The sequence below is a fragment of the Crotalus tigris genome, unplaced genomic scaffold, assembly GCF_016545835.1.
Source record: "Crotalus tigris isolate CLP2741 ecotype Arizona unplaced genomic scaffold, ASM1654583v1 scf7180000018486.1709376, whole genome shotgun sequence".
NCBI classification, from domain to species: domain Eukaryota; kingdom Metazoa; phylum Chordata; class Lepidosauria; order Squamata; family Viperidae; genus Crotalus; species Crotalus tigris.
Window position 1 is genome coordinate 1,634,688 of NW_024097034.1, and position 13,488 is coordinate 1,648,175.

Genomic DNA, 13,488 nt, shown 5'->3' on the forward strand with positions numbered 1-13,488 from the left:
ATGCATAATGTCGCCAGAAAAAGATTTCCTAAATGACTAAATGCATTGCCCTACAAATAGCATCTAAGTACTCAATTTGCCCAGGAGGATGGTTTAGTGAGTGGTGGTAGTGGTGGCAGATGGGGTATGATGGTTAGATAAGAATACTTGCAATCAGATCAATAGTTTAGGAAATCAAGGAACATCCCTAGGTATACAATAAGAAAGAAAAATTGGCAAGTATACAAAATTTAAATCATATCTAATGATAACATGACAAACAACAAACTGACAAGGCCTTCTGACAAATAAATAACGAAGGCGCCAACCTATTATTAGCCTAAGAGACAGAGCGAGAGACACTCTGTATTCTGCATTCATAGCCAAACATTTCCTTAAGGAATAAGACTGTAAAAGGTGTAAAATGATATGAATCATCTAATCTTCTACAAGTACCAGCTTCTCCTGATTGTCAGCTATGTGACTCAAAGGCTGTTGATGTAACAATAAAGCTGTTGTACTCTATATACATCACTGTCAGGGGCTTTGATACATTCACACAATTACAGAGAATGGTAAATGAAGAGATGGGAGGTATCGCGAGTCCCAGACCCTGAATTGGACACACTCAACATTCTGTTCCTTCACTTTTAATGTTCAGAAAAAGTAAAGTCTTGGTTATTCAAAACAGGCCGTTCTGGAACCGAGGTCTGTTTTTTAATTATGGTTGAACTGAGTGTATTTTATGCACAAGATCTTACCTATGTGATCTTATGGATTTGATGGGGGTGAAGATTAATATGCTTTATATTTTGTTGATTTTATAGACAGGAAATCATTTGCCATTCAGAACAGCCTATAGGGAAGTAAGTAAGTCTAGTTAGCATTGGGATGCATACTTTAAGATCATTAACATAAAAGAAATTTAACATAGGTCAGATCTTTCTTTCTTTCTTTCTTTCTTTCTTTCTTTCTTTCTTTCTTTCTTTCTTTCTTTCTTTCCTTTCTCTTTCTTTTCTTTCCCTTCCTCCCTTCCTTCCTTCCTTCCTTCCATTGAGCTGTATGAGACTTTAAAAATTAATGCATTCATAGTAATTGGCTAGATTTTCCTACATTTGCTGGAAAAACTTTTCCATTGCTCACAACCAGTCGGAGAAGAAGCATTTCTGTAGCTTTCATAAAGCTTATAGCTGGTAAGGAATTCCAAATATCTTGAGACTGATAGCTATAGAGTACAGAATAGAGATTTTGTGACTCTCCAAATATTGCTGAACTACAAATACTAGCAAACCCAGCTACTATGCTTAGTGATAAGGAATGCTAATAGTAACTTGCCATTCTATGACATTTGGAGAAATACTGATTCCTCACCTTGGATTTAAAAGGACAAGAAAGAAGCAGAAAATATTGATTAATGGATTGTACATGCTTCTGAAGAATTAAATAATGTATGGCAAGAATCATGTGGAACATATGTTAGTAGAGGAAAGCAATGGTGGGCTCAGTTGGTTAAACTATGTAGTTTACAAAATAGCAATTGCTGGTTAAAATACTTTGTGCTGAAAGATTTCACAGACAATGATTGACATGGCGTGTAATAGTCATCACAATTTTCAGAACTGGGTAGTGCTGGGCCAAGGAAAGCAAAATTGGCTATTTACCAGGGAGCAAATCCCATAGAAGACTACTGCCTTTATGTATTTTACACCCTACTTTGAGTATATCAGATCCATTGTACTTTAATTCTTACTAGGCATAGCCCAACCCTTCTACTTTGAAGCGTGGAAGGTAGATGCTGGTATTACTTTGGGGGGCCCCTTTCCTAATTTTTATATCTATAAAAGTCAGAGGTGGGCTCTTTATGACCTGTGATCATCAATTTCCAGAATTCCTGAGGTTGGCTTAGGAATTCTAGGAGTTGAAGTCCACAGGTCATAAAAGGGACATATTTGTCCATCTCTAATATAAGTGGTATATAGTGATTCTGTTTCTACAACCAATAATATAGTTGTTAATGGAATTTGAAGACGTAGAGAAATAGTTCTCATGCTGATAGATCAAGCTTGGAAGTGCTATGGATACTACCTCAGAATGAATGCAAGACACGTGGCCTATCCCAGAATGGCTACCATTCACAAAATGGAAGAAAATAAAACTGATTATCTGAACAGCTTTCCATGACCATGTCAGTTCAGCAATTTCCACAAACAACCCACTCTTCTTGGTGTAAGATTTAGTTATCAACTTCCATATATCAACAGGCCCCTGGCACTTGAGATACATGGTCTATGTCAGGGGTAGACAACCTTGGCTCTTTTATGACTCGTGGATTTCAATTCCCAGAATTCCTGAGCCAGTTGAAGTCCATGAGTCATAAAAGAGCCAAGTTTGTCTACCCCTGGTCTATGCTATCTAAAGCATTGAGCTCTTGATGGATAGCAAAAGGAAAATATGTAATTACATAATCAGTGAAGAACTTACTTTCACTGTCAAAATAAAGAGGAAGTGAACAAAACATCCTTACTATGGCCACATTGCTGATTATATTCTGAAGGTGGTTCTCTAGAACTGGTGTGCCACTGGAGAATGAATATAATGCAGTGTATCGCTCCACAGGAATGCACACTGAAGCTGAACTTTTTAATTAAAACCCTCATTCTTTTTAATTCCCTTCCTAAACTTTTTGATTAAAAACACAGCACATTTCTTTATCTTAAAAATGCAGTCAGGTGGCTGAGCTGAATTTTGATAAACAATACATGTCACTGAGATCTACAGTATTCTTCTGGTTTTGCATGTTATTCAGGGCCCAAGTATTTTGGAACACTGTTTATAATTTTAGCAATTACATGTTCATCATTTGTACACAATTCTATTTCAAAATCAATCTTACAATGTCCAAAACCATACACTCTTTTGACTACTTTAAATTTTTCTACTAACTGTAGATAAGAAAACCATTGACAACTATATCCATCTTCTACCAGTTTTTCTCTTCATTTTATTTCATAGACCTCTTACAAAAATCTAGTATCTCATGATAAGTTAGCCATGTATGTTTGCCTATGATTGTTGTCTATAAAATGCTTCTTGGGCTAAGAACCACAAACAGTTGTTTTTAGGCACAATCTGGGTTTGTATATATTCCCTATTTTCATTGTGGCATGTTTAATATAATGATTTTTTTAAAAAAGTCTCAATAATCTTGACTTTGTCATACTAGAAATAGCCATGCCAGTCAAATCTCATGTCAACTCCTAACTTTAAAAGCCTTCTACACAATGATCTTTAGCCTACTTTTTTTTTGAAAATACAGCTTTCCCAAATATAGTATATGCAAATGTTATGGAAGTTAATATTTTTACAAAATCCCTAATTCCACCACAAATAAGAAAGGACAACATATTCCATTGGACACTGATGTCTAGACCAGGGTGTTGAGACAGATCAGGGAATTTTGTGTTTTAAGATAGAGCACGTCTTGTCATCCTTGCTAATGTACAGGATGATTTTCCTTGGAACAACAGCTGAAAAGAAAATGGATTCTCCTCCACATACCAGGTTCCAATGAAAACCTTGTAAAAGATATTGTTGGAAATCATGCTTATCCTTACACTACTTTTCCAGCTGGTCACAGAGTATTGCTTGAAACTATCGCCATGACTTTTACAAACAGCTTTTCAGAAGTTTTAATTAGTTCAGGAATGAAAATAACACCCCACCCAGTTTTTGAATGGAGAGTTTTCAAATGAAGTAGAATATAGTCCTCTAATATAATTCACTTTGCAGACTGCAACTGTTTTTTTCTTTCCATACAGTAAGCTGTAATATTTATAATAAAAGCCTACCAGGCTTCAGCCTTCAAAGCTAAGACATAACAGGGGAAACTACAAATTCTCTAACATGAGTGGAGGATGAAGTTTCATTTAGTTTAGTTAATAAGCTCCTTCTTTTTTGTGTTTTTTTCAGTGAGCCCTTTGCAGGATGAGAATTAACTCCTGTGCTCTGCTGATGTGAGGCACTTTCAGCTAATCCGGGAATCTTAATATCTAAGAAAAGGCAGGATATTTTGTATGAAATCCAATAACAAGAGTGGAATTTTAATGTGTTAATTATTCATCCTCAGCTGGTGTTCTCAGAATGTCTTCCTGTTCTGTACATGTATTATGAATGGCTTCGGCTATAGATAGAAAGGTCTAGGGGGGCCACTGCTTCAATTACCTGCCATAAATTAGCTGCCTGCTGCCTTGGAAAGGGATTACCCACCCTTGGTGCATGCAAAGGAAACATATGGGTGATGAGGAGCAACAGCCTTTCAAAAGAGAAGCATCCTTAATACTACTCAGCTTAGATATTGAAATGGGTTAGTACATATAAGCACAAAGGCTTCAAGAGGCCACATATTAGAGGCCTCTTATGATCAGAAATGTAAATGCTTTGCCATTATAGAGGAAAGGCATAGAACATGCCTTTGTTTTTCAGACTCAGCAGTTCATCTGACAACCATTTTCACCACATCATCTGGCACCTTTCAGTCCTAGTGCCTCAGGCTAGAAAATTAGTTAATTGGCAGCAAGTCACCAATTATCAGGACAGGTGGCAATTCAAGAGCAGATCCACCTGACAATTCACTTGCTTGACACCCAAAGCTGAAGTTTCCCACTTAGTTGCCCTGACAGGGAAGGGGAGGAGAGAAATGCCTGATCCTTATGCAATCTGTCCATCCCTCAATGCTGTTGTTTCTACTTAGGCAAATGGCAAACTGTCTTCCACCAAAGGCAATTATTGGTGGAGCTATTCTCATATTGTGGATGTTGAGAAGCTGTCTGGAGCACTACCCCCAAACTTTCCTAGGAGGTACAAACCTGTGACTTCTAGTATCTTCTTCAGTGAGGTTCATAAGATTATAGGAGGGCCAAGTACCTTCCCCAAAAAATCTTAAAAATAATTAGCCATTATTACAGTACTGATGACGTTACCTAGTTTGTGTAATGAAAAGTCTGTAAGAAAGCAATCAAACTCAGAGAGCACCAAGAACCCCCTCAATTAGCCATTAGTCTGTTTCTACTTACATACTTACCTGTGTATCTTTCTTTGCCCAGTGACTACCATCACTTAAGCCTGTTACAGGTAGCCTATCCCTCTACAACAGAGTTGGGGAACTATGGCTCCTTTATGACTTTGTGGACTTCAGCTCTCTTTACTCCCTAAGCCTGGATTAACAGAGCACAATTGCTGTGTCCGATGAACAAGCTAATAACCAAAGAAATACATGGTGCTATGATTTAATATACTGCTTCACACAATCTGTATAAGACAATGACTGAGCTCCCCAAAATACATTGACCTCCAAACTACCCAACCTCATTTTAATACGATGTTGCTCAATTTGCAAAGTAAGCTTAGGTATACAGTATGTTCTCTTCATTCTCCTATACTTCTATTATGTTTTTATTATGATCTACATCTCATTCAAACCAAGCATTCCAGTTAGCCTATCTTGACTCGCATACAATCTAATAATTGCTTAGAATCCTCTATGTAAACTTCAGTTATACTACTGGCATGATGTTAACCTTTTGTGATTTTCTAAAGCAGGCACACCAAATTTTCCCTGCTCTCTAGAGTCAGATATCCAGTAAGTTTTACCGCTGTCTATTATTCTGGAAAGTCACTTAGAATAAAGAAGGCAGAATCTGTCAAACTGGTAAATTTCCATCAATCTAAGCCAGTACTTCTCACTCTTAGCAACTTGAAAATGTGTGGACTTCAACTCCATGCAGGCATGCTGGCTAGGAATTCTGGGAGTTGAAATCCACACATGTTCAAGATGACATGTTTGAGAAACATTGGTCTAATCATCCAAGTGTCAAGGTTCCGACTGACAAAACCAACCAAGCAAACATCTCCGAGATATTCTGATCTCCTAATGTAAAACTTTATTGAGTACATCATTTCATCATGTATGAAAGCAAAACCAACTCTGGAAAATCCTAGCCCAAACCTCTATAGCAGACATGTCAAACTCACGACGTCATATGACATTGTGCGATGTATCAGAACATTTTCCCCATTGCCGGCAATGAGGTGGGCACAGTTTCGTTGTGATGCATCCAGCCCATGGGCCGACAGTATGACACCCCTACTCTATAGTAAAAGTATAGAATTCCCCTTCCCACCCCTCAATAGGTCACATTGCTCAGTTAGGAACAATTATACTGTTATGAGAAAAGGTCTCTGGGTCAGGTCAGACATCTGGTGAATCATCCTTGATTCTCACGGTCTGCCTTCTTTATCTTTGTAGCCTGCATTCCATTTCCAATCCTCTCCCCAAATTTGTTGGCAAGCTAAGAAGACCAGCACCAGCAAAGCGAGCTTCAAGCTTGACACCAAGTACTTGCACCAAACCTATCTTTAATGACAATGCATTTGTTAGGGAAGTTGCTCACAGAAATGACAAAGCAGGCAAAGTGGAAAACTGCATTACTTCTGTTTGTGATGGGTAGAACTGCTGTAACATTTGTTCCACGGAGAGACCCCCAGGAAGAGTTAAGAAGATGCCACAAAATCTGACCAGAAAATAAACCATATTTTAAAATCACTGGTTTGGTGAGAGGACAATAGTGCCTAATTACAACATTTAACAAAGCCATTGTGAGTTTTATATCCATTCCCTCTGTCTTTGACTTTAATGATACAAAAAGAAAAATGAACCCGATCCACCCCTTCATCTAGGAAGTGGCCTCTTTTCTCTCATATGTATTATATAAGTATTAGTTCCCATCCACATGCTTTTTTGTTCATTGACAAGAGGGCTTTACCCTCTTACTCACCATCCCAAAGAGAACTTGGTCTACTCTTGCATCAAAGCACATTAAACCTATCCTTGAGTCCAAGCACGATGGGCCATGGGCAAAACCACCTTTAAGGCATCCTGATGGTTTGATCTGCTGCTGTAACCATGAGAAAGGGAGTGGGGCCAAGGGGCACAATGCTAAGCTAAAGCATCTCATTCCCCATCATTACCTCCCTATTGGCCTCATTTGCAGGTTGTTCATTCTGACTCCTGTCTCTCTGGCCAAGAATCTAATTCATCAGCCTTCCTGCAGATGGGCTCATCTCCTGGGAGTTCAGCTGGCTCTATAATTAGTAGCAGTAGTATTTTCAAAGAAGCAGAGAGAACTGCTCCATTGAGGCTCCATGTGTTCTGGTATCCCTACAGGCATCTCTCCTTGCTTCCACAGGAGCTCTAACCCAGGGGAATATGCTCTTCCTATGAAAAGACTTCCCAAAATACTGAATTAAGATCATATCCACTGTCATTCCATTTAGCAACTGCTTCACTTAAAAACCGAGTGTTGCCAGACCCAATTGTGATCGCTAAACTTTTCTCAGATGACCAATTTGGATCCTTAAAGCTTCTGTTTGGAGGACTGAGCCATTTGTGCTAGAAATGTGTGCCCTGTGCAATGAAGAATCTAGTCTTTCCTTTATATCAAACTTTCTAACCTAGGTCCTTTCCATATGCATTGTGTCCACAGTACATATGTTGCTGAGAATTCTGGGAGTTGTTTCTCCAACAGCATCTGAAGGTGGAGTGGTATAAAAAAGGTAAAAGCATACACTGACACTGTAATAACCACCATCTTGCAGAACTGGTGTATGTATTGATCTGTCTAAAGTATACCAAATGGACTGCCTTACAACAGAATAACAGAGTTGGAAGGGACCTTGGAGGTCTTCTAGTCCAATCCTCTGTTCAAGCAGGAAACCTTATACCAGTGGTGGCGAACCTTTTAGAGACCAAGTGCCTAAAAACTGCCCCCACCCCAATCCACCCCCTGTCCCACCCCCACCCACCTGCCCGCAGGGCCACTCACCACCTCCAGGGCCCACCGCAGATTGCCCAGGCAGCCCATTAGCGCCATTGCGGCCATGCCCTCTGCCTGCACCCTGCAGCATCAACTGTGCGAGATGGGGCGTGAGGGCAGAGTCTTGTTTACACTGCCTGGCTGCCATATCCTTGGCTGCGCTGCGCTGTGTGGGCCATGCTTGGGGGCAACTCTCCTCCAGGGGGGCTGCTGGTGAGGAGGGGGTCATTGGGGGAGGCAAGGCTGGGACAACAGCACATGTGCCCACAGAGAGGACTCCGAATGCCACCTCTGGCACCCCACCACTGCCCTATACCATTTCAGACAAATGGTTGTCCAGTCTCTTCTTAAAAGCCTCCTATGATGGAACACCTATGATTCCAAAAGCAAACCGTTCCACTGGTTAATTGTTCTCACTGTCAGGAAATTTCTTCTTAGGTCTAGGTTGGTTCTCTCCTTGGTTAGTTTCCATCCATTGCTTCTTGTCCTGCCTTCAGGTGCTTTGGAAAATAGGTTAGGCTATCTTCTTTATGGCAGCCCCTCCAACATTGGATCACTGCTATCATGTCGCCCCTAGTCATATGTAAAGAATGGTATCAGGAGTGGGAAAGATGCTGAGATGCCAGAAACAGAACATGGTTGCCTTCTTCAACACATTTCAATCGGAAGTGTGTATCATTTACTGCAAAAAAAAAAAAGTGTGCAAATTCCAATTGTAGTTTGGTCAATACACCTTGGCTATGCAAACAATAACTTATAATTCAGTTTGTCAGTCATTCTTTAGATGATATATTTGTATCTAAGTAACATGGTCTATCAAAATTATGATTTCTTGGCATTTTAATATGTTTGTTGATGAAGTAGCCCATTTTATGTCATTGATCACGAGGAAAGGCTTACATAACATGATGCAAGCATTAGATTAAATCAGAATTCAACTAGAGGTAAATGTGGAAACAAATCTGTAACCCCCATCTATATTTACTTATCTTGATTTCAGCATACTTAGATTTAGAATCATAGATTTGAAAGACAACATTTAGGTCTCTGGATCTAAATTTAAGCATCACCAGCAAGTTGTGAAGCCAGGAGAAAACATCTGAAGAAACACATATTTGAAATGTTAGAACTTTCAAATGTGATGCTCCCAGATGTCAAAGCTTTTTTTTTTAAATCCTAGCCAGTGGCAGATTCATATCTGACCACCCTAACAATACATAGTCTATGATCTTTGACTATTTCTGCCAGAATTATTGCACATGTTTTAAAGATGTGTGAAGAGAGAGAAGGAGAGACAAAAGTATTTCTATCAAACAGAAAAGGATTGAGTGGTTGTAAAAAATAGTGTTGATTTGGGTGATGGGGGAGAACATTCGCTCTGGTGTGGGTTTGCAGAGGTTGTGTTGAAAGGTAGCATAAGGTAATAAACAGGGTGCCTTTGTGTTATATCTCCTGGCTTTGTGTTTATATCTCCTGGCTTGAAACTCAGCCCAGGTCACTGAAGAACCAATATATAAACCCATGTTGTAGTATTTCTAATGCTAACAACTTTATATTATAACTAACTGCCTTTGTTTACACAGCTTCACATTGTACTGAGATTCAAGGGAAATGCATTAATGTTCAGAAAATATTCACAGAGGGGAAAAGGTAAAGTTGGGAATGTACAACGTATGTTAGGCAAAACATCACACTTGGGCTTTGAGTGGAAGGTGTTTTTCAAAGAGTAGATAGGGCTAGATCAAACATGTCACTCAATTGTATTAAAATCACATCTATTAAATTACTCCTCATATTAATATTTTCCCTCTTTGATCTTGAGATTGCAATAAACAGCATGCCAGTTCTGTCCCATGGGAATTCTGAAAGCTGCAATCTTGACACACTTGAGGGATACCAAATTGGGGGATCTGCTATATGTTAAAATTGAAGTGCTTCCAATGCACATGTTTTTATTCAATAAATACACTATCCACCCATTAGGAGGAGATAGGAGCAAGCTAAGGTAATGTGCTGTCCCACTCACAAACACCCCCCCAACTGGTTTATTAATATTGAGGGTTTATTAATATTCCCCCACAACTCCCTTCATCAAAAACCCAGAACTGTCCCAATTAATTCCAGCCATAAGCAGACCAATACTAGTCCATAGAAATAATGAGCCAATGAGTCCACAAGGTACTTGAAAGTTTCCCAATCAAAATAAACCCACCAGGCAAAATTAAATCTATAATACAAGAGGGTTCACAGGCAAGAAAAGTCCAGAGTTCACAAGGCATGATCCAAATCAAGGCACAGTATCAAGCCAAAGCAAGGTAAGAATCACAACAACCAGAAAACACACAGCTAAGAAATGAACATGTTCTTCCCAGCATCACTTCCCTCTCTTTGCTGTGTTAAATAGCCAGCTCTGGTGCAGCCCATCAAGAAAGGCAAGGCTTTCTTCTCATGGGTAATCTGGATGACCTTCTCTGCTCCTGCCTTTTCTCTGTGCTATGTGTTCCTGGCTCAGGTGCAGAAGACAGTTCCTCTTCCTCATCACTGACTGTCTGCAGCTGTATGTTTGTTTCACCTGAAGCCTCAGGAGTGTCCTGCTGCAGCTGTGCTTGAATCAAATCCCTCTCAGATGGCTGCTTGGAGCCATTAACCAACTCCCCTCCAGACATGCCTGGAACTGATTCATCTTCCTCTGAGCTGACATCTGGAGAGATAACTGGGGAAGCAGGGGGGGGGGAGGAAATCACAGGTAAAATAAAAACAAACACAGGGGTAAAAAAACCTACACCTTTCCAAAAGACAAATGTGGACAGAAAATGCCCCAATCCTAAATGCCTTTTTGTAGGAAAAACAGGAAAAGAAAGGACATCGGGAAATGTGATGGAATAGGGTATCCTGAAAGATGGCTGGTTTAAAACCTGGGTAAGAATAATACTTATTGCAACAAGTCCTACTACTTCTAGTTGGTGTATATACGTTACAAGTACAAACTGGAATCTGGTTTATAATATAGGCAGATGGTTCACAAATTGCTTTCCTGAACTAAATGGAAATGTAGTAGGTAGACAGACAAGGCCTTATTGAGGTTCATTCCTGCAGATAGCACAAAGAAATGTATGGATTGGGGTGTTTTTTCCCCATTGAGTGCTGCAGTCTGTTCTATAACACAGTAGCAATTTCTAAAGTTTTCCCTTATCCTTTTTAATTTCTCAGCCAAAAGAGAAATAGAATTTGATTCACATGCCTACTTAAAAAATACTCACCAACTTTTAGTATAGTAATGAGGTATATATTATGTTACTGGTTTGTGAGGTTTTTTAAAAAAATCTTAGAATTACTGTAGCTGAGCTGTAGAACTCCAGACAACCACTAGAATTAAGAGTTCAAATTTTGTGTATTTTTTTTTTGCTACCATCCATATTTTCACAGCCAGGCTAAGATCCATCCATCCTTCCTTCCTTCCTTCCTTCCTTCCTTCCTTCCTTCCTCTGCCCATCTGAATCCAATTGATTATTTTGCCATTGTTGCAGCTATTCTATTGTTCAGTCCCTTCTGATTCTTTATGATCTGATGGACATATTTTCACCAATGATTTCTTGTAAGTTCCTGCTTTTATCATCCATGATAGTATCTTGCCATATTACTTTTGCTGGCTTTTTAAAATTACTTTCAATTTTTCCAAGAATCTCTTGGAAGTCTTCTCTGATATCTCTTCATTTATATTACTGTATGTATTCCGAATATTTAAACTTTAATTCATTACTGGTGGTTCCAGAAGTCTGGTTTTATTTCGAGGTAGTACTGGTCGATGTATTATGATTGCAGTCCACAATTTTCTCAACAATTTTCTCCAGCACCACAAATTTGAAAGTATCCATTTTGATTCATGCATTCCCATGAGCTCCCACAACCATATGTTAACACTGCAGAAACCACAAGCCTTAAACAAATTATTTTAATAATGGAATACAGACAACTATGTTAGTCACAGAAAAAAAAATACAGTACAGGTTATATAATGAGAAAAAAATCTATAAACTTTAGCATTGATTAAAATAATTTAGTTAAAAAAAATCCATATACTATCCATGTGGTATTAATATAGATATTATATTTTTTTTCAATTGATATTGTTCATAATGAGAGAGGTGATCTCTGCTGGGGCAGAATTAGAATTAGATATTTTCAGGAAAAGGAAAAGATACAAGATCTCTCACTCAAAGCCTAATCAAACATCATAATGTCTCCCGTGACTGGAAGGTTAACTTACGATGAAAGTGTATGAATTTCATCTGGTGAAAGCCAGGAAGATGAGAACAGATTTTCAAGGGACATAATTTAAACCCTGTACTGTTTCCATGAAATTGGCACATGTCCATCCCTCATAATTTTTACCTTAAGTCAGCCATTTAATGTAGATGCAGTCAAGAAACAGATACCACAAGAATTCCAGAAAAATCTGCTTTATTATTGTAGGGCAATGTTTCTCAACCTTGCCAACTTTAACATATATGGACAGGGTATGTGCTGGTTAGGGAATTCTGGGAATTGAAGTCCATACATCTTTAAGTTGCCAAGGTTGAGAAACACTGTGATAAGGTATAATAACAGAATCTTGAAAACCTGTTCCGCCTTATAGTAAAGCAATCAAAAAGGGATTCTTTTGAATTTCTTTCTCAAGCTTGCTTCAATTGCTGGCTGTGCAATTTCTTCTCCAAATTCCTCTTTAATTACTTATATATTTTCCTTTCCCCTGAATGGGCCTTTTATACCTTCCCTGAGGTATGAACTTTGACTTCCTTTACAGTTTACTTGCATCCCATTTTTTCCAAAACAAAATCTTTGTGTTTCCTTTATAGTAATCTACTGTAGAAAACAGATCAAAACAGATTTTTTTTGAATTTCACCTAAGATGTGGGCATCAAATCAATTTAGTTTGCCTCTGGAGTAATCTGAACTTGGTGCATTTCCAAGATTCTCAAATAAAGCATCTCTTCACGAGAGCTCCTCCCAAGTTCAGAATCGGTTCTGAATTTTTTTGATCTCACCGCATCATCTGATTTCAGCTACTGTATTTCGCAAGTTGATTTGAAAGTGGATTCAAACTGGTGTTTCCCTTTGAATTGTTTTGTTGGGCACAACATATGGATATTTTGTTTTTTTCATCAGAGAGAACTCTTATCTCACCCTGTTGCCTGACTTTGGGCTCAAGGTAAATTATTCTATCTTCTGCATAGAACAGGGGTCTTCACACTTGGCCCTTTTATAATTTGTGGACTTCAACTCCCAGAATTTCTCAGCCAGGCACACTCCAGGCGTGCCTGGCTGAGGAATTCTGGGAGTTGAAGTCCACAAATCATAAAAGGACCAAGTTTGAAGACCTCTGGCATAGAACTTCAGTGTTTTTTTCCCTAATGTTTGTGTGTAGACTTTATTTAACTCCCCATTTCTACTATTCCATTGTGGTTAGGTTTTGAGGGAAAAGATCTGGGTTAAAAACTGCCCACATGCTATAATTTCATCACCACTGCTTTTGTAGAGGAAATAATAAGTAAGGGATGATGGTTCAGAATGTTTTCAAGCAACCAGACAAATGTATATAATATACTGGGATTTTTTTTAGATGTCCCAAGGTTGAGTA